Source organism: Budorcas taxicolor, chromosome 1, assembly GCF_023091745.1.
Source record: "Budorcas taxicolor isolate Tak-1 chromosome 1, Takin1.1, whole genome shotgun sequence".
Classification (NCBI taxonomy): domain Eukaryota; kingdom Metazoa; phylum Chordata; class Mammalia; order Artiodactyla; family Bovidae; genus Budorcas; species Budorcas taxicolor.
The window spans coordinates 200,358,949-200,383,044 of NC_068910.1; the positions used below are offsets into that span (position 1 = coordinate 200,358,949).

At 38.1% G+C, this 24,096-nt stretch overlaps 1 protein-coding gene and 1 non-coding gene across 2 annotated transcripts in view; one reads left to right on the forward strand and one right to left on the reverse strand.

Annotated features, from left to right (window-relative positions):
- Positions 1–24,096, reverse strand: part of TMEM108 (transmembrane protein 108) — a 429,003-nt gene that overhangs the window by 341,734 nt on the left and 63,173 nt on the right. The window lies entirely within an intron of this gene.
- On the forward strand, positions 577–682 carry LOC128058050 (U6 spliceosomal RNA). The gene has a single exon (XR_008200394.1). It is a non-coding gene; the product is annotated as a U6 spliceosomal RNA (small nuclear RNA).

The window sequence follows — 24,096 nt, forward strand, 5'->3', positions numbered from 1 at the left end:
AGTACTAAAAGAAGAAAACTTCCAACTAAGAACACTCTACCCACAGCAAATTCATTATTCAGAACTGAAAAATTTTCAGACAAGCAAAAACTAAAGGAATTCATCAACACTAAACTGACATTACAAAAACCTTAAGTTAAAAGGACTCAAGTTGAAAAGAGCTAGTTCATAACAAGAGCACATATGAAAGAATAAATCTCACTGGAAAAGTAAATATACAGTAAAGATAATGATTAATTACTTATAAAGCTAATGTAAAGGTTAAAAGATAAAACCAGTACAAGTAACTATGATTATAATAATTAGTTATGGAATACACAAAATAAATATGTAAAATATGACATCAAAAACTTAAAATATGTAGGGGGGTGGTGAGTAAAAATCTTGAGTTTATAAAACACTTAAGTTGGTATCAATGTAAAATAGATTGTATAAATAAAATTTGCTATATGTAACCCTCATATGGCAAAAACCTATAGCAAACAGACAAAAGATAAAGAAAAATAAATAAATATAAACATAACCACTAAAGAAAGTCAAATGACAAAAGAGGGAAGAAAAGAAAAAGGAACAGATATGTTCATTTCAGCAGCATCTATACTAAAATTGGAACCATACAGAGAAGATTATCATGGCCCCATGCAAGGATGACAGGCAAATTTGTGAAGCATTGCATATTTTTAATGAAGAGACAGAAGATTTAAGGAAGAAACAAACACAGATGAAGAATATAATAACTGGAAAGAAAAATACACTAGAAGGCATCAATAGCTGAATAACTGAGGCAGAAGAATGAATAAGCAAAATGGAGCACATAATGCTGGAAATCACTGCCATGGAACAGAAGAAATAAGAATGTAAAGAAAGCCAGTCTCAGAGACTGTGGCGACAACACTAAACACATGTGCATTCGCATTATAGGGGTACAAGAAGCAGGAGAGACAGAGAAAGAGCATTAGAAAGTATTTCAAGAGATTAGAACTGAAAATTTTCCTGAGAAAGGAAATACTCACTTGAGTGAAGGAAGTGCAGAGTCCTATACAAGATAAACCTAAGGAGAAACACACTAAGAAACATATTAATCAAAGAAAAAATAATAGCAACAAGGGAAAAGCAACAAACAACATACAAGGAACCCCCGGTAAGGTTATCAGCTGATCTGTCAGCAGAAACTCTGCAGGCCAGAAAGGAGTGGCGTGACATCTTTAAAGCGATGAAAGGGAAACACTTACAACCAAGAATATTCTACCCAGCAAGGTTCTCATGCAGATTTGAAAGAGAAATCAAAAGTTTTAAAGACAAGCAAAAGCTAAGAGAATTTAGCATCAGAAAACCAGCATTACAGCAAATCCTAAAGGAACTTATCTAGGTGGAAAAGAAAAGACCACAAGTAGACTCAAGAAAATTATGAACTGGGAAACTCATCAGCAAAAGAAAACATAAAGGTAGGAATCATCCCTACACAAATTTGATATCAAAACCAGCAAACAGGAGAAGAGGAGAGCACCAATGCAGGATACCGGAACAGCACTTGAAATAAAAAGACTAGCAAACTAAAACAACTTTATCTGTATATAGAGTACTCTATAAAACCTTTTGGGAACCCAAAACCAACAATCTATAATAGATACAGACACAAAAGAGAAAAAGTCATCCAAAACCCCCACTAAAGATAGATATCAAATCACAAAAGATGAGAAGAAAAGTGGAAAGGAAGGAAAAATCCATTCAAAACATCCAAAATAATTAAGAAAATGGCAATAGGCATATAAATAATGCTCCAACCAAAAAAAGGAAAAAACAAAACATGGACTGACTGGCTGAATAGACAGAAAAATGAGGCCCATATGCATGTTTTCTACAACAGACCCACTTCAGATCTAGGGACGCATACAGACTGAAAGTGAGGGAACAGAAAAAAATATTCATGCAAACAGAAATTTTTAAAAAGTTAGAGGAGCATTACTCACATCAGAACAAACAAACTTCAAAATAAGGAACGTTGCAGGAGACAAAGATGGGCACTACATAATAATCAGCGTAGTCAATGAAGCAGAAGTAGATGTATTTTGGGAATCCCCTTGCTTTTGCTATGATCCAGCTTATGATGGAAATTTGATCTCTGGTTCCTCTGCCTTTTCAAAATCTAGCTTGTACATGTAGAAGTTACCAGTTCACATACTGCTAAAGGACTGAAGGATTTTGAGCATAATCTTGCTAGGATGTGAAATGAATGTAATCGTATGGTAATTTGAACATTCTTTGGTATTTCCTTTTTTCGGGATTGGAATGAAAACTGACATTTTCCAATCCTGTGACCACTGCTGAGTTTTCCAAATTGCAGGCATAATGAGTGCAGCACTCTAACAGCATCAGTTCAGTTCAGTTCAGTTGCTCGGTTACATCCAACTCTTTGTAACACCATGGATGGCAGCACGCCAGGCTTCCCTGTCCATCACCAACTCCTGAAGCTTACTCAAACTCATGCCCATCAAGTCAGTGATGCCATCCAACCATCTCAGCCTCTGTTGTCCCCTTCTCCTCCTGTCTTCAATCTTTCCCAGCATCAGGTTCTTTTCCAATGAGTCAGTTCTTCATATCAGGTGGTCAGAGTACTGGAGCTTCAGTTTCAGCATCAGTCCTTCCAATGAATATTCAGGACTGATTTCCTTTAGGATTGACTAGTTTGATCTCCTTGCAATCCAAGGGACTCTCAAGAGTCTTCTCCAACACCACAGTTCAAAAGCATCAATTCTTCAGTGCTTAGCTTTCCTTATGATCCAGCTCTCACATCCATACATGACTACTGGAAAAACCATAGCTTTGACTGTATGGACCTTTGTCAAAAAAATAATGTTTTTGCTTTTTAATATGCTGTCTAGGTTTGTCACAGCTTTTCTTCTAAGGAGCAAGCATCTTTTAATTTCATGGTTGCAGTCACCATCTGCAGTGATTTTGGAGCCATGGAAAAAAACTCTGTCACAGTTTCCATCGTTTCCCCATCTATCTGCCATGAAGTGATGGGACCAAATGCCATGATCTGTGAATGTTTTGAGTGATCTTTGATTGTTTTTTGAATGTTGAGTTTTAAGCCAGCTTTTTCACTCTCCTGTATCACTTTCATCAAGAGGCTCTTTAGTTCCTCTTTGCTTTCTGCCATAGGTGTGGTGTTATCTGCATATCTGAAGTTATTGATATTCCACCCAGAAATCTTTATTCCAGCTGTGCTTCATCCAGTCCAGCATTTCACATGATGTACTCTGCATATAAGTTAAATAAGTAGGGTGACAATATACAGCCTTGATGTACTCCTTTCCCAATTTGGAACCAGTCCATTGTTCCATATCTGCTTCTAACTGTTGCTTCTTGACCTGCATACAGATTTCTCAGGAGGCAGGTAAGGTAGTCTGGTATTCCCATCTCTTTAAGAATTTTCCACAGTTTGCTGTGATCTACACAGTCAAAGGCTTTGGCATAGTCAATAAAGCAGAAGTAGATGTTTTTCTGGAACTCTCTCGCTTTTTTGATGATCCAACGGATGTTGGCAATTTGATCTCTGATTCCTCTGCCTTTTCTAAATCCAGCTTGAACATCTGGAAGTTCTCGGTTCACATACTGTTGAAGCTCTGCTTGGAGAATTTTGAGCATTACTTTGCTAGTGTGTGAGATGAGTGCAATTGTGTGGTAGTTGAATGTCCTTTGGCATTGCCTTTCTTTGGGATTGGAATGAAAACTGACCTTTTCTAGTCCTGTAGCCATGGCTGAGTTTTCCAAATACTGAGTGCAGACAACATCATTCTTTAGGATTTAAATAGCTCAGCTGTAGTTTCATTACCTCCACTAGCGCTGTTTGTAGTAACATTTCCTAAGGCCCATTTGACTTCATACTCAGGATGTCTGGTTCTAAGTGAGTGATAACACCATCCTGGTTATATGGATCATTAAGAGCTTTATTTTTATAGTTCTTCTGTGTATTCTTGCCACCTATTCTTAATCTCTTCTGCGTCCATTAGGTCTTTGCCATTTTTATCTGTTATTGTGCATACCTTTGCATCAATGTTCCCTTGGTATCTTGAATTTTCTTAAAGAGATCTCTTGTCTTTCCCATTTTATTGTTTTCCTCTATTTCTTTGCATTGTTCACTTAAAAAGACTTCCTTATCTCTCTTTGCTGTTCTCTGGAACTCTGCATTCAGCTGGGTATATCTTTCCCTTTCTCCTCTGCCTTTTTCTTCTTTTTCTCTCAGCTATTTCTAAGGCCTCCTCAGACAACCAATTTGTCTTCTAGTATTTCCTTTTCTTGAGGATGGTTTTGGTCACTGCCTCCTGTACAGAGTTATAAACTTCTACCCATATTTCTTCGGAGAAGGCAATGGCAACCTACTCCAGCACTTTCCAGTACTGCAGCCTGATAGGCTGCAGTCCATGGAGTCTTGAAGAGCTGGACACAACTGAGTGACTTCATTTTCACTTTTCACTTTCATGCATTGGCGAAGGAAATGGCAACCCACTCCAGTGTTCTTGCCTGAAGAATTCCAGGGACAGCAGAGCCTAGTGAGCTGCTATCTATGGGGTCGCACAGAGTCGGACACGACTGAAGCAACAGCAGCAGCAGCAGCAGGGTATTTCTTCAGGCACACTGTCTACCAGATCTAGTCCCTTGAATCTATTTGTTACCTTCAACGTATAATCATAAGGGATTTGATTTAGGTCATACCTGAATGGCCTATTGATTCTCCCCTACTTTCTTCAATTTGAGCCTGAATTTGGCAATAAGGAGCTGATGATGTGAGCCATAGTTAGCTCCAGGTCTTGTTTTTGCTAACTATATAGAGCTTCTTGATCTTTGGATGCAAAGAACATAATCAATCTGATTTTGATAATGACCATCTTGTGATGTCCACGTGTAGAGTCACCTTTTGCCTTTATTCACAAACTGGGAATATTCTTAAAGAGACAGGAATACCAGACCATACTACCTGCCTCTTGAGAAACCTGTATGCAGGATAAGAAGCAAGAGTTAGAACTGAACATGGAACAGCAGACTGGTTCAAAACTGGGAAAGAAGTACATCAAGGCTATATATTTTCACTCTGCTTATTTAACTTGCATGCAGAGTACATCGTACACAATGCTGGGTTAGATAACTCACAAGCTGGAATCAAGATTGCTGGGAAAAATAACCTCAGATATGCAGATAATATCACTTTAATGGCAGAAAGTGAAGAGGAACTAAAAAGTCTCTTGATGAAGGTAAAAGAAGACAGTGAGAAAGCTGGCTTAAAACTCAACATTCATAAATTGAAGATCATGGCATGTGGTCCTATTATTTCATGGCAAATAGATGGGGAAAATGTGGAAACAGTGTCAGATTTCATTTTCTGGGGCTCCAAAATAAATGCAGCTGGTGACTGCAGACACAAAATGAAAAGATGCTTGATCCTTGGAAGAAAAGCTATGACAAACATAGACAGCATATTAATAAGTGGAGACATCACTTTGCTGAAAGATCTGTATAGCCAAAGCTCTGTTTTTTCCAGTAGTCATGTATGGATGTGAGAGCTGGACCATAAAGAAGGTTGAGCATTGAAGAATTGATGCTTTCGTACTGTGGTGCTGGAGAAGACTCCTGAGGGTCCTTTGGACAGCAAGGAGATCAAACCGGTCAATCCTGAAAAAAATCAACCAGAAATATTCATTGGAAGGACTGGTGCTCAAGCTGAAGTCCAATACTTTGGCCACCTGATTCAAAGAGCCAACTCATTGGAAAAGACTCTGATGCTGGGAAAGATTGAAGGCAGGAGGAGAAGGAGACAACAGAGGATGAGATGGTTGGATGGCATCACTGGCTCAGTGGACATGAGTTTGAGCAAATTCATGAAGATAGTGAAGGACAGGGAAGCCTGGTGTGCTGCAGTCCATGGGACGCAAAGAGTCAGACTCAACCTAGCAACTGAACAGCAACAACAACATAACAATCACAATCCAAGAAGAATATATCACAACTGTAAATACACAAGAACCCAACATAGGAGCACCTCAATATGTAAGGCAAATGCCAAAAGACATAAAAAGAGAAGGCATCAGTAACACAATAATACTGGGGGACTTTAATACCCCATACTCATCAAAGGACACCTCATTCAGACAGAAAGTCAATACAGATACATAGGCCTTAAATGACACATTAGACTTGATGGACTTAATTGATATCTACAGATAATTTAATCCAAAGGTAGCCAAATAAACTTTCTTCTCAGGTGTATAGGGAACATTCTCCAGGATCACATCCTAGGCCACAAAGCAAGCCTTCATAAATTTATGAATATTGTAATCATATCAAAGATCTTTTCCAACCACAATGCTATGGGATTAGAGATCAATTATAGGAAAAAAAAACTGTAAAAAACACAAACACAAGTTGGGTAAACAATATGTTAGTAAGCAAACAATGATTACTTGTGAAATTAAAGAGAAAATTCAAAAATACCTAGAGACACACGACAATGAAAACACAATGTTTCAATATTTTTCAGACATACTAAAAGAAGTTCTAAGAGGGAAGTTTATATCAGTACAATCTTAACTCAGGAAAAAAGAAAAATCTCAAATAAACAACCTAACCTTACAACTAACCCTAACCCTAAAGAAACTAGAGAAAGCAACTAGAGAAAGAGGAACAAAACCCAAAGTTAGTAGAAGAAAGAAATCATAAAGATCAAAGCAGAAATAAAGAAAACAAAGATAAAAGAAAAACAATAGCAAAGATCAATGAAACTAAAGGCTGGTTCTTTGAGACAATAAACAAAATTGATAAGCCTTTAGGCAGAGTCATCAAGAAAAAAAGGGAGAGAAATCAATAAAAAAAATTTAAATATAAATTTATTTTAATTGGAAGCTAATTACTTTACAATATTGTATTGGTTTTGCCATACACCAACATGAATCTGCCACGGGTGTACACGTGTTCCCCATCCTGAACCCCCCTCCCACCTCCCTCCCCGTACCATCCCTCTGGGTCATCCCAGTGCACCAGCCCCAAGCATCCTGTATCATGCATCGAACCTGGACTGGTGATTCATTTCATATATGATATTATACATGTTTCAATGCCATTCTCCCAAATCATCCCACCCTCTCCCTCTCCCACAGAGTCCCAAAGACCGTTCTATACATCTGTGTTTCTTTTGCTGTCTCGCATACAGGGTTACTGTTACCATCTTTCTAACTTCCATTCAAATCAATAAAATTAAAATGAAAAGTTACAACTGACAGCATAGAAATATAAAGGATCATAAGGGACTACCATAAGCAACTATATGCCAATAAAATGGGCAACCTAGAAGAAATGCACAAATTCTTACAAACATACAACTTTCCAAGATTGAACAAGGAATAAATAGAAAATACAAACAGACCAAACAAGTACAAAAATTAGAATTATTATTTAAAAATCTTCCAATAAACAAAAGTCCAGGACCAGATGGCTTCAACAGTGAATTCTATCAAACTGTTGGAAAACAGGAAACACCCACCTGTTAAAAAATTTCCCAAAAAAATTTCAGAGGAAGGTACACTCCCAAATTCATTCTATAAGGCCACCATCACCCTGATACCAAAACCAGATAAAAAATACTCCCCTCCCCTCAAAAAAAGAGAGAGAGAAAGAAAATTACTGCCCCAAATCATTGATCTTGACACAAAAATGCTCAAAAAAATACTAGGAAATCACATGCAATGATACATTCAAAGGCTCATATATTATGATCAAGTGTATTTTATCCCAAGGATGCAATTCTTCAAGATCCACAATCAGCATGAAACAAACTGAAGAATAAAAACCATAAGATCATCTCAGCAGACACAGAAAGAGCTTTGGACAAAAGTCAACACTCATGTATGATAAAAGCTCTCCAGAAAGTGGTCTTAGATGGAACCTATCTCAACATAATAAAGGTCATACATGACAAACCCACACTGATATCACGCTCAATAATGAAAAGCTGATTATTTCCTCTAACATCAGCAACAAGGTAAGGATGTCAATTTTCACCACTTTTATTCAACACAGTTTTGAAAGTCCTAGCCACAACAATCAGAGAAGAAAAAGAAATAAAATGAATTTAAATTGAGAGAAAAGAAGTAAAACTGCCACTACATACAGAAATTCTAAATATGTGACCAGAAAACTATTAGAGCTTTTCAATGAATTTAGTAAAGTTGCAGGATACAAAATTAATACACAGAAGCCTCTTGTGCTACACACTACCAATGAAATGTCAGAAAGAGAAATTAAGGGAACAATTTCATTTATTATCACATCAAAAAGAATAAAATACCCAGGAATAAATCTACCCGAGGAAACAAAAGACCACTACTATGAAAACTGTAAGACACTGATGAAAGAAATCAGAGATGACACATATAAACAGATATACCATGTTCTTGGACTGAAAGAATCAACATTGTCAAAATGACTATACTACTCAAGGCAATCTATGGCTTCAACGTAATCCTTATCAAATTATCAACAGCATTTTTCATAGAACTAGAGCAAAAACGTTTTAAATTTATAAGAAAATACAAAAGACTCTGAAGGGCCAAAGCAATCCTAAGGAAAAAAAAAAAAAACAGAGTTGGAGGAATTAGACTGCCCAACTTCAGACTATACTACAAAGCTACAGTCATCAAAACAGTATGGTACTCTGATGAAATATAGATGAATGGAATAGGATAGAAAGCCCAGAAATAAACACATGCATCTATGGTCAATAAATCCGTGACAAAGGAGGCAAGAATATACAATGGAGAAAATGTAATCTCTTCAATAAGTGGCACTGGGAAAACTGGACAGCTACCTATAAAGGAATGATATTAGAACATTCTCTAACACCATACACAAAAATAAACTAAAAATTAATCAAAGATCTAATTGTAAGGCTGGACACTATAAAACTCTTAGGAAAACATAGGCAGAATACTCTTTGACATAAGTCACAGTAATATATTTTTTGATCTACCTCATAGAATAATGAATATAAAAACAAAAGTACACAAAAAGCACCTAATTAAACTTAAAACTTCCTGCACAGCAAAGGAAACCATCAACAAAACAAAAACACAACCAACAGGATGAGAAAATATATTTGCAAACAAAGTAACAGGCAAGGAATTAATCTCCAAAATACACAAACAGCTCATGCAGTTCTATGTCAGAAAAACAGACAACCCAATCAAAAAAATGGGCAGAAGATATAGACATTTCTCCAAAGAAAACAGATTATCAACAAGCACATGGAAAGATGTTCAACATCACTAATTACCAGAGAAATGCAAATCGAAACTACAATGAGGTACCACCCAATATCAGTAAGAATGGCCATCATCAAAAAGTTTACAAATATTAAATGCTGGAGAGGGTATGGAGAAAAGGGAACCCTTCTACACTCTTGGTGGGAATGTAAACTGTACAACCACTATGGAGAACAGGGTGGAGCTTACTTAAAAAACTAAAAACAGAGCTACCATATGACTCTGCAATCCCACTCCTGGGCATACATCAGGAGAAAAACATAAACTGAAAGGATATATGCACCTCAATGTGTTCATGGCAGCACAGTTTACAAAAGCCGAAACACAGGAGCAATCTAAATGTCCATCAACAGTGGAACGGACAAGGAAGATGTGGTACATATATACAATGCAATATTACTCAGTCATTTAAAAAAGAATGAAATAATGGCATCTGTAGCAACAAAGATGGACCCAGAGATTATCAAACTAAGTGAAGTAAGTCAGATAAAGAAACACAAATATCATATAATATCACTCATATGTGAAATCTAACTTTTAAAAAAGATAGAAGTGAACTATTTATAAAAAAGAAACAGATTTACAGGTTGAAAACAAACTTATGGTTTCCAAAGGGGAAATCTGGAGGGGAGGGATAAATCAGGAGCTTAGGATGAACAAACACACTACTCTCTGTAAAATACAGATAACCACCAAGGACCTACTCTATAGCACAGAGAACTCTACTCAATATTCTGTGATAACCTAGATGAGAAAACAATCTAAAAAAGAATGAATATTTGTATATGTATAACTGAGCCTGTCTGTTATATACCTAACACAACATTGTAAATTAACTATACTCCAATAAAATTAAAGGATTAAAAAAAGAAAAGAATCAAGACAGGAAGCACAAAAATAGCTACAAAGAACTAACAAAATGGCAATAACCACATCCCTAGCAATAATTACTTTAAATGTGGACACACTGCATTCTTCTATTAAAAGACAGAGTGGCTGAATAGATAAAAACACAAGATCTATCTATATGCTGCCTACAAGAGAGACAAATCATATCAGAATACACAGACCTAACGTGAGGGGATGGCAAAAGGTATTCCATGCAAACGGAAACAGAAAGCTGTAGTGATACTTAGATGAGACCAAACAGATTAAAAAAAAAAAATACTGTAAGAGACAAAAAGTATATTACATAATGATAAAGGGATCAATCCAAGAAGGCATGACAACTGTAAAAACACATGCACCCAATACAGGAGCAAGCACCTAAATAGATAAAGCAAATATAAACAAACCTAAAGGGGGAAATGGACAGCAACTCAGTAACAGTAGGAGACTTTAACACCTCAATTACATCAAGAGACATATTACATAGACAAAAAGTCAATAAGGAAATATTGGCCTTAAATGACACATTAGACCAAACACACAATCAGTAGAAATAGAACGATCCATCCAAACGCAGCAGAATACATTCTTTTCAAGTGCACATGGAACATTCTCCAGGATAAATAGCATACTAGGTCTCAGAACAAGTGTCAACAAATTTAAGAAGATTTAAATCATATTAAACATCTTTTCTGACCACAACAATATGAAACTAGAAATCAGCTACAAGAAAAAACTGCAAAAAAAAAAAAAAAACCACACAGAAAAATGTGCAGGCTAAACAATATGCTACTAAACAACCAATGGGTCAGTGAAGAAATCAAAGAAGAAATCAAAACATACCTGGAGACACATGGAAATGGACACACAACAATCCAACATCTATGGGATGTGGGAAAAACATTTCTAAGAGAGGAAGTTCATAGCAATAAATGCCTATCTCAAGAAACAAGAGATGTTTCAAATAAACAACCTAATTTTATACCCCAAGGAACTAGAAAAAGAACCAAAGAAGCCAAAAATTAGTAGAAGGAAAGAAATAACATAGATAAGAGTAGAAATAAATGAAATAGAAACTGACAGAAGAGAAAAGAACAATAAAACTAAGAGGTGGTTCACTGAAAAGATAAGAAAAATTGACAATCTTTTAGTGAGACTCATCAAAAGGAAAAGAGAGGACTCAAAGAAATAAAAAAATAAAGGAGAGATGTTACAACTGATACCACAGAAATATAAAGACTCTTAAGAGACTACTATAAACAATTGTTGCTGTTTGTTTGCTAAGTTGTGTCCAACTTTTTGTGACCCCATGGACTGCAGGCCACAATGATCCTGTCCATGGAATTTCCCGGGTATGAACACACTGGAGTGAGTTGCCATTTCCTTCACCAGGGGATTTTCCTGACCTAAGGATTGAGCCCATGTCTCCTGTTTGGCAGGTAAATTCTTTACCACTGAGACACTTGGGAAGCTCCATTTATGTGCCAATAAATTGGACAACCTAGAAGACAGATAAACTCCTAAAAACATATAATTTACCAAGACTGAATCATGATGAAATAGGAACTCTGAACAGATCAATTACTAGCAAGGAGACTAAATTGGTAATAAAGAAAAACCTTCCAAAAAATGTAAGTCAAGGACAAGATGGCTTCACTTGTGAATTCTACCAAATATTTAAAGAATTAATACCCATACATTTTACAAGGGCTGCATTACCCTGATATCAAAACCAAATGAGGATGGCATAAAAAAAAAAGAAAACTACAGGCCCAAATCCATGAGAAACATAGATGAAAAATCCTCAACAAAATATTATCAAACTGAATTAAACAATACATTAAAAGGATCATACACCATAATCAAATGGGATTTATGACCGCAATACAAGAATGGTTCAACAACTGCAAGTCAGTCAGTGTGATTCCCCACATTAAAAAAGGGCAGGATAAAAATCATATGATCATTTTAATAGATGCAGGAAAGAGCATTTGAAAAAGTTAAACATCTATTTATGGTAAAAATAAAACTATCAACAAAGCAGGTATAGAAGGAGCATTTGTTGCTGTTCAGTCACTCAGTCATGTCCACCTCTCTGTGACCCACTGGACTGCAGCATGCCGGGCTTCCCTGTCCTTCACCACCTCCTGGAACTTGCTCAAACTCATGTCCATTGAGTTGATGATGCCATACAACCATCTCATCATCTGTTGTGCCCTTCTTCTCCTGCCTTCTATCTTTCCCAGCATCAGGGTCTTTTCCAATGAGTCAGCTCTTCACATCAGGTGGTCAAAGTATTGGATTTTCAGCTTTGGCATCAGTCCTTGCAATGAATATTCACAATTGATTTCCTTTAGGATTGATTTGTTTGATCTTCTGACATACCCAAACATAATAAAGGCCATATGTGGCAAGCCCAAAACTAACACCACACCATACTCAACAGTGAAGAGTTGGAAGTTTTTCCTCTAAGATCAGGAACAAGACAAGGATGTCCACTCCAGTCATTTTTATTAAGCACAGTACTGGACATTTTAGCCAGACAAATTAGGCAAGAAAAAAAAGCATCCAAATTGGAAAGGAAGAAGTAAAACTTGTTTCTATTTGCAGATGCCATGATACTGTATACAGAAAACTCTAGCAACTGTATCAAAAAATTGTTAGAACTACTAAGCAAATTCAGTAAAGACAGGATAAAAAATCAATACACAAAAGTCAGCTGCACTTCTATACAGTAATAATGAACTATCAGAAAGAGAAATTAGAAAAATAATCCCAATTACAATTGTATCAAACAATAAAATACCAAGAAAGGAAATAAACAAAGGAGGTGAAAGATCTCTATACTGAAAACCTCAAGACACTGATGAAACAAACTGAAGAAAATACAAATAAATGGAAAGATATTCCACACTCATGAATTGAAAGAATTAGTATTGTTAAACTGTTCATACTATCAAAAGCATCATACAGATTCAATCTAACCTCTATTAAAATTCCAATGGCATTTTTCACAGAAATAATAGTCTTTAAAATTTGTATGGAAACACAAAAGACCTCAAATAGACAAAGTAAGTTTAAGAATAATAAAGCCGGAAGTATCACACTCTCTTATTTCAAACTATATTATAAAGCTGTAGTAATTTAAACAATGTGGTATTTGCATAAAAAGGACACATAGGTCTATGGAACAAAATAGAGGGCCCAGAAATTAATCCACACATATATGGTAAATTAATCTGTGACAAAGGACCCAAGAATATACAATGGGGAAAGGACAATTTCTTTAATAAAAGATGCTTGAAAAACTGGACAACTATATGCAATAGAATAAAAATGGACAACTATCTCATAACATAAAAAAAACTGACCCTAAATGGATAAAATACTAGAATGTACACCATAGAACTCCTAGAAGATAGGTGGTAAACTTCTTGACATAGGTGTTGGTGATGATTTTTTGAATCTTCATCAAATGCAAAAGAATAAGGGCAAAAATAAATGAGTGGGAATACATCAATGTAAAATGCTTCTGCACAGCAAAGGAAACCACCAAAAAATGAAAAGAAAACCCATAGAATGAAAGGAGGAATTTGCAAATTATGCATCTGATAAGGGACTAATCATTGATGCTTCTGAACTGTGGTGTTGAAGAAAAGTGAGAGTCCCTTGGATTGCAAGGAGATCAAACCAGTCAATCCTAAAGGAAATCAGTCCTGAATATTCACTGGAAAGCTGATGCTGAAGCTGAAGCTCCAATACTTTGGCCGCCTGATGCAAAGAACTGACTCACTGGAAAAGACCCTGATGCTGGGAAAGATTGAGGGCAGGAGGAGAAGGGGACAACAGATGATGAGATGGTTGGATGTCATCACCAACTCAATGGACATGGGTTTGGGTGGACTCTGGGAGTTGGTGATGGACAGGGAGGCCTGGCGTGCTGCAGTTCATGGGGTTGCAAAGAGTCAAACACGACTGAGCAACTAAACTGAACTGGGTAAAAGAGACTTCAGAATACTATCAGTTGCAGGTCCTACACCCTGGAGTTCAGGTAACAATGGAGATGTTTCACAGCCCTCTGACTGTGTCAACTAATCAACGAGAAAGAAATCTGCTGACTTCTCATCGCTGGTTTCTTATCAGTCTGGATCTGAAATGAAGTTGATTTATTTCTACCACTTAATTGTTTATAAATTCAAGGCTCAAATGATGGACTCCCCTCCCTGCCACTTCAACAGTCATCAAAGAAGAATGCATTAGTTTAGCATCAGAGGAAAAAACCTGCAAGCCTCCTCCTAAGGCAAACCTTGTAATATTGAACCTGTAAGTATTGCTGAAGTCTGAAGTCACCATACTTTATAGACTAGTACTTTATTATTAGACAGGGACAGACCAGTTGAAAATTAGCAAGTGAAGGCACCAAATAATGTGTATTTTCAGAGAATATCAAAACAAACATTTGTGTTCTTATGCTACAATGATAGTTCTTAGATGACTCTCAAACCAAAGTAGGACTTTATCAGAGCTTTTAGAAACAAGATTAGTAGGTATAGAGAATTAGGTAGTACGCTCTTTCAGGTATGAGCCAAACTTTGTATAAAACTGGGGCCTGTAAACCAGAAGGCCATGTAAAAAACAATGTTTTACACAGTTCATAAATTTGAATTCCAGGTAGCAGAGCAGCACAGCAGAAGCATGCTGGGCCCATGAATTTGAACTCATTAATGCAATAAAAAGAAAGCGCTAGTTCCTCAGTGGTATCTGACTCTTCACTACCCCATGGACTGTACCCACCAAGGCTTCTCTGTCCACGGAATTTTCCAGGCAAGAATACTAGACTGGGTAGCCATTCCCTTCTCCAGGGGATCTTCCTGAACCAGGGATCGAATCCAGGTCTCCTGCATTACAGGCAGATTCTTTACTGTCTGAGCACAGGGAAGCCTACTCCTTAATGAAATAAAAAGAATAAGTTATATAATTCCTTATGTTTCCACACTTTATAAAAGTTAACAAACTATTTTATGTATTATATACATGTATATATATATATATATATATTTTTTTTTTTTAATGAACACTTTTTATGGCCAATAAAGCTACGATTATTATTTGCATTTTACAGATGGAAACTCTAAGGCTCAGAGAAGCTGGCTTGACCAAGGTCACTCAAAAGGCCAGAGTTCAAAATCAAACCTTTAGATTTAACATGGTGCTTTCTCTCTACTGCTTTTTTCAGCCTAATTTGATTAGACTTTGCTTAAGGGCAGGGGCTTCCTAGGTGGAGCCAGTGGTAAAGAATCCGCCTGGCAATGCAGGAGAAGTAAGAGATGTGGGTTTGATCCCTGGCTCTGGAAGATCTCCTGGAGGAGGAAATGGCAACCCGGTCCAGTATTCTTGCCTGGAGAATCCCATGGACAGAGATGTCTGGCGGGTCCACAGGGTCACAAAGAGTCGACATGACTGAAGCAACTTAGCACACACATAAGGGCGGGAATGATCTTGATAATCTTACAGTCTTCTTCAAACCAAAGAATTTGATCAGGTTGGTGGTGAATAAGCTAAGAGTAATAGTTAACAAAACAGGCAGTTTTAAAGGTATGATACTAATGAATTCATAAGTTTGTAATAGAAAAGACTCTACCACTCATCAGATAGTTTTAAAAATGACTTACTACATTATGCACCATAATCAATAAATGTCAGGGCAAGAATAAGGAACAGAAAGTTACGACAGATGTGCATTAAGTAGATTAGTATAAAAGTAGATACACTGACTGATCTAATCAACCAACCCATAAAAATGGATGTCCTTTGCCTGGGTTTGTGGTAAGTTATAAATTATAAATGCCCCATCACTCCTCTCATATGAAGCCAATAACAAAGAGGATCACTCTCTAGAGTGCAGAATAAGCCAAAACAATAATAAATACAGGTATACAAATATATGGAAAAATCCAACATCTTGCACAAAGAAATACAAATTAAAATTAAGATACCATGTTTACCTGTGAATCTGCAAAATAATTTTTAACAGTAATACTTGGCATTGGTGGAGCACACTGAAACAGACAACCTCTCATAATCATAGATGAAAATTAAACTAAAGTCAGTGCATTCTGGTAATATTTATTTAAAATGTATGTATTTAGCCAATAACTTTATTTACATTCATTTACTTCCAGATGTTCAAGCTGGTTTTAGAAAAGGCAGAGGAACCAGAGATCAAACAGCCAACATCTGCTGGATAATTGAAAAAGCAAGAGAGTTCCAGAAAAACATCTATTTCTGCTTTATTGACTATGCCAAAGCCTTTGATTGTGAATCACAATAAACTGTGGAAAATTCTAAAAGAGATAGGAATACCAGACCACCTGACCTGCTTCTTGAGAAACCTGTATGCAGGTCAGGAAGCAACAGTTAGAACTGGGTATGGAAAAAGACTGGTTCCAAATAGCAAAAGGAGTACATCAGGGCTGTATATTGTCACCCTGCTTATTTAACTTACATGCAGAGTACATCATGAGAAATGCTGGGCTGGAGGAAGCACAAGCCGGAATCAAGATCGCCAGGAGAAATATCAATAACCTCAGATATGCAGATGAAACCACACTTATGGCACAAAGTGAAGAAGAACTAAAGAACCTCCTGATGAAAGTGAAAGAGGAGAGTGAAAAAGTTGGCTTAAAGCTCAACATTCAGAAAACTAAGATCTGGTCCCATCACTTCATGGCAAATAGATGGGGGAACAGTGGCTGACTCTAATTTGGGGGGCTCCAAAATCACTGCAGATGGTGATTGCAGCCATGAAATTAAAAGATGCTTACTCCTTGGAAGGAAAGTTATGACCAACCTAGACAGCATTTTAAAAAGCAGAGACATTACTTTGTCAACAAAGGTCTGTCTAGTCAAGGCTATGGTTTTTCCAGTAGTCATGTATGGATGTGAGAGTTGGACTATAAAGAAAGCTGAGTGCCGAAGAATTGATGCTTTGAACTGTGGTGTTGGAGAAGACTCTTGAGAATCCTTTGGACTGGAAGGAGATCCAACCAGTCCATCCTAAAGGAGATCAGTCCTGGGTGTTCATTGGAAGGACTGATGTTGAAGCTGAAACTCCAATACTTTGGCCAGTTGATGTAAAGAGCTGACTCATTTGAAAAGACACTGATGCTGGGAAAGATTGAAGGCAGGAGGAGAAGGGGACGACAGAGGATGAGATGGCTGGATGGCATCACTGACTCAATGGACATGGGTCTGGGTAGACTCTGGGAGTTGGTGATGGACAGGGAGGTGCTGCAGTTCATGGGGTCACAAAGAGTTGGACATGACTGAGTGACTGAACTGAACTGAATTCTAAAAATTCACAAACACTAGTTGAATGTGCAAGGATAACCATCATTGTTTTATGTAAGTAAAATACAGCAGACAATGCTCATTTAACTAAAGGAGAAAAATAGCGAGTAAATTCTGGGATTTCCATAGGAAACTATTCAGCCTTAAAAGCTCATGTTCTCAAAGAACATTTAAGGACATGGTAAATTATATGACATGTGGAAATGTAGGTCTGATGGCTGCTGCTAAGTCACTTCAGTCGTGTCCGACTCTGTGCGACCCCATGGATTGCAGCCTACCAGGTTCCTCCGTCCATGGGATCTTCCAGACAAAAGTACTGGAGTGGGGTGCCATCGCTTTCTCCGAAACTTAGAGGACATATTATTATAAACAGTATGATTTCAATTTTATAAAATAAAAATTACATTTCTGTATGCATGTAAATTATACTGAAAGGAAAAATTCCAAACTGTTAATCATTGGATTTCTCTGGATGCTGGCTGCATGGAAGATTGCTTCATCTCACTCTTACAATGAAACTGAAATTTCTTACAGAATCAGTACAAGAGAGGTGATGCATTGATTTATCAAGCTTTATTTAGCAATACATGAGTATAAAATATTTTTATAATGTTGGGAAGTGACTTACTGATGCATATTGACAGCTTTTTCCCAAAGTGGTCCTGCCCAGAGCTGACACACGAAGGAGCCAATGATAGATGAACTTCAAGACCCTTATAAATTCTTATAGACTGGACCCTAACAAAGCAGCAGCTATGTGAAATTTCCTTTTAAAATTAAGTCAGGGGAAAAGGTTCTCCTGAAGAATTGTTGTATTTATCAAGCAATAAGAATCATATCGCTGTCTTGAGATGCCAGAGAGTTCAGAAATACTCACTGACAAACTTTTTGTTTGGCTCCTGAGGTTTGATAGGAAGGATAAAAGGGCTCTGTATGTTTTTTCTAAAAGCAGTAATCTCCTTCTCAGGTAATGAATGTTTCATTTTCTAATTAGGCACTTGCTACAAGTTCTCCAGGGTTTCAGTAATATAATAACATAAAGTAAGACCCACTGGTGCCTTCTTCCATCCCTACCATGTCCTTGATCTTAGTTGGTCTCATTTTAATCTTCTCCTTATGCTCAGCCTACAAAGCTGGCAGAGTGTGAACTTGCCTTTAAACTCCATTAGTTAAACCTTTCCTTTTTCTGTATTTTGGTTCAGGATTTAATCTACATATTTAACACATGCTAAACTGACATTTGATTGATCTTGGAATGTTTACCCAATGTTGGTATGCAGCCAGTCAACCGACCTGTTTTCCATCTCTTCAAGATACTCAGACCTACCTTCAGCAGGTTAGTTTATGAAAGAACAAGATTTCTAACCAGGCTGTTCACTTTTTTCCCCTCAAGAGTCAGGAAATGAAAGCTAGTTTGCACATCTGAACCATGAGGTCTAGTACAAATCTGACATTAAAGAAGGTAGGCGCTCTGTGGCTCCTGAAACTCTTCTCTCTTCTCTTTCCTGTCAAGTTCATTGGTTACTCAATCACTTGCCATATGAAATGACAGCCTATATTGGTGTCATCAAGTTTATCTAACCACATGCTGTGCTTGGTCACTCAGATCCTTTGCGATCCCATGGACCGTAGCCCCCAGGCACCTCTGTCCATGGGGATTATCCAAGCAAGAATACTAGAGTGGGTTGCCATGCCCTCCTCCAGGGGACCTTCCCAACCCAGCAGTCAAAGCCAGGTCTCCCACACTGCAGGCGGATTCTTTACTGTCTGAGTCACCAGGGAAGCCCAAGAATACTGGAGTGGGTGGCCTATCCCATCTCCAGGAGATCTTCTCAACCCAGGAATTGAACCGGGGTCTCTTGCACTGCAGGTGGATTCTCTACCAGCTGAGCTACCAGGGAAGCCCTTATCTAACCATACGACACCGTAAAAGGTCATGAGGCACATTCAGATTAAAGTGGACCAGAAAGCTATAAAAATGAATGAATTACAGTCCCAAAACAGGATTCATATGCATTTTATTTTTAAAAAAAACGAAAATTTCTTTTAAATAAATGTTCAAAATACAATATGCTGAAATTACTGAAAAGGCATAGAATGTAAACTGGCAAATTTATCAAAAAACTGACATCATCCTGATTTTCTAAGCATCAATGTGTACAATGAGCAGGGCTCTGCACACTTTTGATGGTTTCTCCTGGCACTTGTAGCCATGGCCCAACCAATATTAATGACAGAGTAATCTTTCCTCATTAGTCCCAAACAGCAATGTCAAGGGCTCTCATAATGCCACAGCAAAATAACTCTGGGTTCAATCTAGTAAGCAGCTATTGAAATGTCTATTATCAGTCAGAAATGTCCTTAACAAGAATTATTAATATCAACATTTATTCAAAGCCAAACACTTCAACATAGTGCTAACATACTGCTTGGCACCATAAATCATGCAAGAACTCTTTGTGTGATGAACTGCTAGCACAGATCTATAAAAATGGTTTGGAAGTAGTTTAGGAGGAGAACATAGTGGCCTAAGCTTTGATACTCAAAAAAAAAAAAAAACAGCCCCAACAGCAATCTATCCCCACAATTACCCTATTCTCAGCATCACCCCATCCCTACTACCCCACAGGCTCTTCCAAGGCTAATCTGAGAACATCACTTTCACTAGAACACCCTTTCTCACCTCCAAACCCTTTGGGCTGGTATTTTTTGCCCCTGTGATTTATGATGAACCCTGTTGAATTTATCTACCGTTACTTCTTTGTTTTATCCTCTTTCTGCTGCTGCTGCTGTTCAGTCGCTTCAGTCGTGTCCGACTCTGTGCAACACTATGGACTGGAGCCCGCCAGGCTCCTCTGCCCATGGGATTCTCCAGGCAAGAGTACTGGAGTGGGTTGCCGTGCCCGCTTCCAGGTGATCTTCCCAACCCAGGGATTGAACCCAGGTCTCCTGCACTGCAGGAGATTCTTTACTGCTGAGCCACCTGGGAAGCCCATCGTCTTTCTGCTCCAGCTAACTGACACATCAGTTCCTTCAGGTACCTCCTGCACATTAGTTTGTTCACAACTGGGTCACCCCCTCACAGCCTCTCTCTGCTCTTAGGAATCATCCCATTTGTGAAAGTCCAACTTAAGACCTTCACGTTCTACCACCTTTGTGCGGTCTTTTCTGCACTGTCAACCTTGTAGCACATGCTGTCTGTCCCACAGTGCCCTTCCCAGATGCCCTTGCATTGCTGGTTAGCTTACTTTGGATCTTGTCTCTCCAACAAGGGTACCAACAACATGGGAGCAATGACCGTGGCCATTCTTTACTGTTCCAAATGCCTATCTGAAATATTTGGGCCCTGATTAAGAAAGAAAATCCTGAAGTCGACTTCAACACTCCAGTAACAATCTGATTTCCTTCACCAAACAGGTACAATACCAAGATTATGATATTTTTCTCCAGCTCTCTGAAAGCTCTCTAATGGGAGGAGACCATTTTTCTAACGAAGGCATTATTTCTCAAAGGCACTACCTAGTTCGATCTTGACTCTAATGACATAACAGGCAATGACCTGATCTTCTACGTGATGACTGGGCAAACCACAATGGTAAATCCAAGGCCCTTCTCTGGCTGCCGCCACACATGGTATATGGATGACAACACCAAGAGCTCAGGTGTGAGGTACATGGTCCCTGCTTTCAAGATATCTGTAGTCTTGTTAGAGATACAAGGTCAAAAGCAAGTTAATTAGCAAGGCCAAGGAGTGTAAGAAGGGTGCTTTGAGGTGGACACTGTGAGCCTGGCACAACCAGTCCTAATGACAGAAGAAAGTTTCCCTCACCTGGCTCTAAAAACCAATGCCAAGGGCTAATTGTCACAGTGCCACAGCTTTACCACATTTTTTAAGGGTTAGCATAAAACAAAAACAAAAAGACATTCCCTTGGTTAATCCCTAGCCACCAATGTCTGACCTCTCAGATGAGGACGAGGCAACAGAGCAAGTTGGCAAGTGGCCACAATTCTGTGGTTAAAAGGAATGGACCCTGGGACACATTCTAGAATATGTATCCTGCAGGTTTACCAGATCCAAACTGGACAGAATTTGAAAGACGAGTCAGAGTGGGAGGGCATGGTAAGAGGGACTACCAAAGGCAGTGTTCATAACTCAACAAGACTTTCTATCCATCCCAGAGTCCTGGAAAGTGGAGAGCAGGTTAGGGATATATATAAAGCAGAGTCACAGGCAGAAAGTGCAACAGGGAGAAGCCTAGAGGAGAGGGAAATAGGGTGATTCAGGCATATCTTTATTAGGATTGTAGCCAAACACTGGTGAGTGAAGGTCACCACTGAGTGAAGGCTGAGAAAGCCAAGATACTAAAGTTGAATGTTCCTCCTCAGGGAATCCCAATGTTCTTAAGAGCCTTTTACAAGTGGGAACTTAAGATTCCTGGGATGAGAACAAGGATTTCTACACATCTAGATTTTTCCCAGTCATTTTGTAATTTTAATACTACAAAGCAGGCCAGTCTTTCCACAGACATAAATGTGGAGTGTAGAATCAAGCAGCTAACCCACAGTAATCCCCATATCACAGTGTACTGGACAAAGAGCTCTCCCTTCTGCTAACATGATCTTTGCTGGATTTGGGCCCACTTAATTTAGCTAAATGAAATGTTCTCTCTATTTACCATGTCTGACCTCTGGCAGTGCAAGGTGGTATTAGACTCATCCGTTCTGTGGAAGCAAGATGGTGTCCTGTTCTCTGACATGTACCTTGTCCAATCAAGGAAGACAAGACCTGTTTCACATGGATGATGTCAAAGGGTGTTCATCTTATAGTTCTTCAAACTGTAACTATTTTATACTGTTGCTGTAGTCATCTTAAATTTAACAATAAAAAACTTTAGAGAAATGAGGCAGATACACATCCTGCATGTATAAATAAAACGCAAGGTAGATAGAATTCAACAGCTGCTGAACCCTTGCAATGCTTCAGATCTTGCACTTACAATGTACAGAATTTGTCATTTAATCCTCACCTCCAACTTACAAGGGTGGTTTGGCTTCACTTTATACTTGGCAAAGGGTGGTCGGGGGACTTGAATGCTCCAGAAAGTAACTAAGAAGAGAGCTAAAATGTGACTCTAGGCACATCTGGCTCTGAAGTAAGTAAGCTGTTTATACCTCTAGCCAACCCTGGACAGGCCAGTGGGGCCCAGAACAGCCTCAAGGAGCAGGGAGCAGAGATGATTTCCAAGGACAGCAAATATTTGGTATGTCATCCCTTTCACCGCTCTCTGGGCAGGATTAGCATCTGAGAATTCCTTCTGTCTCTTTTCACGTGATATGTCCTTAGTAAGCAATCATCAGTGTATTCTTTCTCTTCTCTCTTGTTTAAAAATGTAGCTCAGCAAAGAGAGACGAGTGGAAGAGTTGAAAAAGAGAAAAGATGAAATTAGTTAAAAATAGAAACACTTGATTTAGAAGACTTATAAATTCTACTTCCAAAGTAATGTTCCACTCCAAAAATATTGCTCTGATGGAGACTGAAATTCTTAAAAACACACACACACACACAAATAGCACACTGATCTAACTAATGGCTTTCAAACTTTTCCAAGGAGTTCTAAAATCCACATAATCTACTCTATTCCTTCTATTCTGCCACAAAATAAAAAATTAAAATAATTACAAGAAAGAAAAAAATCTAGCAAGAACATTCAACAAAGACATCTTACTGGGACACCTTATTGCCACAAATAGCAAGCAACAACGACTCAAAGATTAATAGGGTTATGTCAAAATGACACAGAAACAAGATTAAAGAGACTTTTAGAAGACAAATTTAGGGGGAAAAGGCTATTACTGTAATATAGTGAATAGATAAAAACTCATGAATATAAAGCATTAAAAAATAGAAAGAAAAAGGCAAACCCTTATATTTCAATTATATTCCCATCTCTTGTTGTAGCCTCTGATTAAGAATCAGTTCTGTGCTTCTGTATTCCTTTCCCATTGTATTTTTGCTTTGTATAGCCCTTTTCCATTCTAAAAGGAAAATAAAGTGAATAAGCATGACAGTAGGCAATGCTTTCTGTGGCAGAGGAAGAAAATATTATCCTCCAGACATTTTTGAGACTATGAGGTGGAGGAAATGGAAAAAAGGAACAGAAATAATTCATTATGCTTACAGTTTCATATAAGGATGCAAGAGATTCCTCCCCCAACTTTACACTGACTTTGTACTATGGACCCTGAATAAGTTATATTTCTAAATGCTTCCAAGGTTTAGTATTTTGCAGAGTTAAGATAAAAAAATTATATAAAGCAAGAAACATTCCTGGAAAGAAAAGACAGAAAGAGAAGAGTCAGTCCCCCAAATGCTGAAAGTTAGAGACTGGTGTCATGAGGCCTCCTGGGGAGCTTCTCGCAGCGGAGACAGCCGTGTGGTACCAGTGAACACACCCGGCCCAAGGTGGTTCCTGGAGAAGCCTCAGCCCTGCTCACCCACCAGCCATGTGTCCTGGAGAAGCTTCCTGCTCCTCGAGTCATGGCTTCC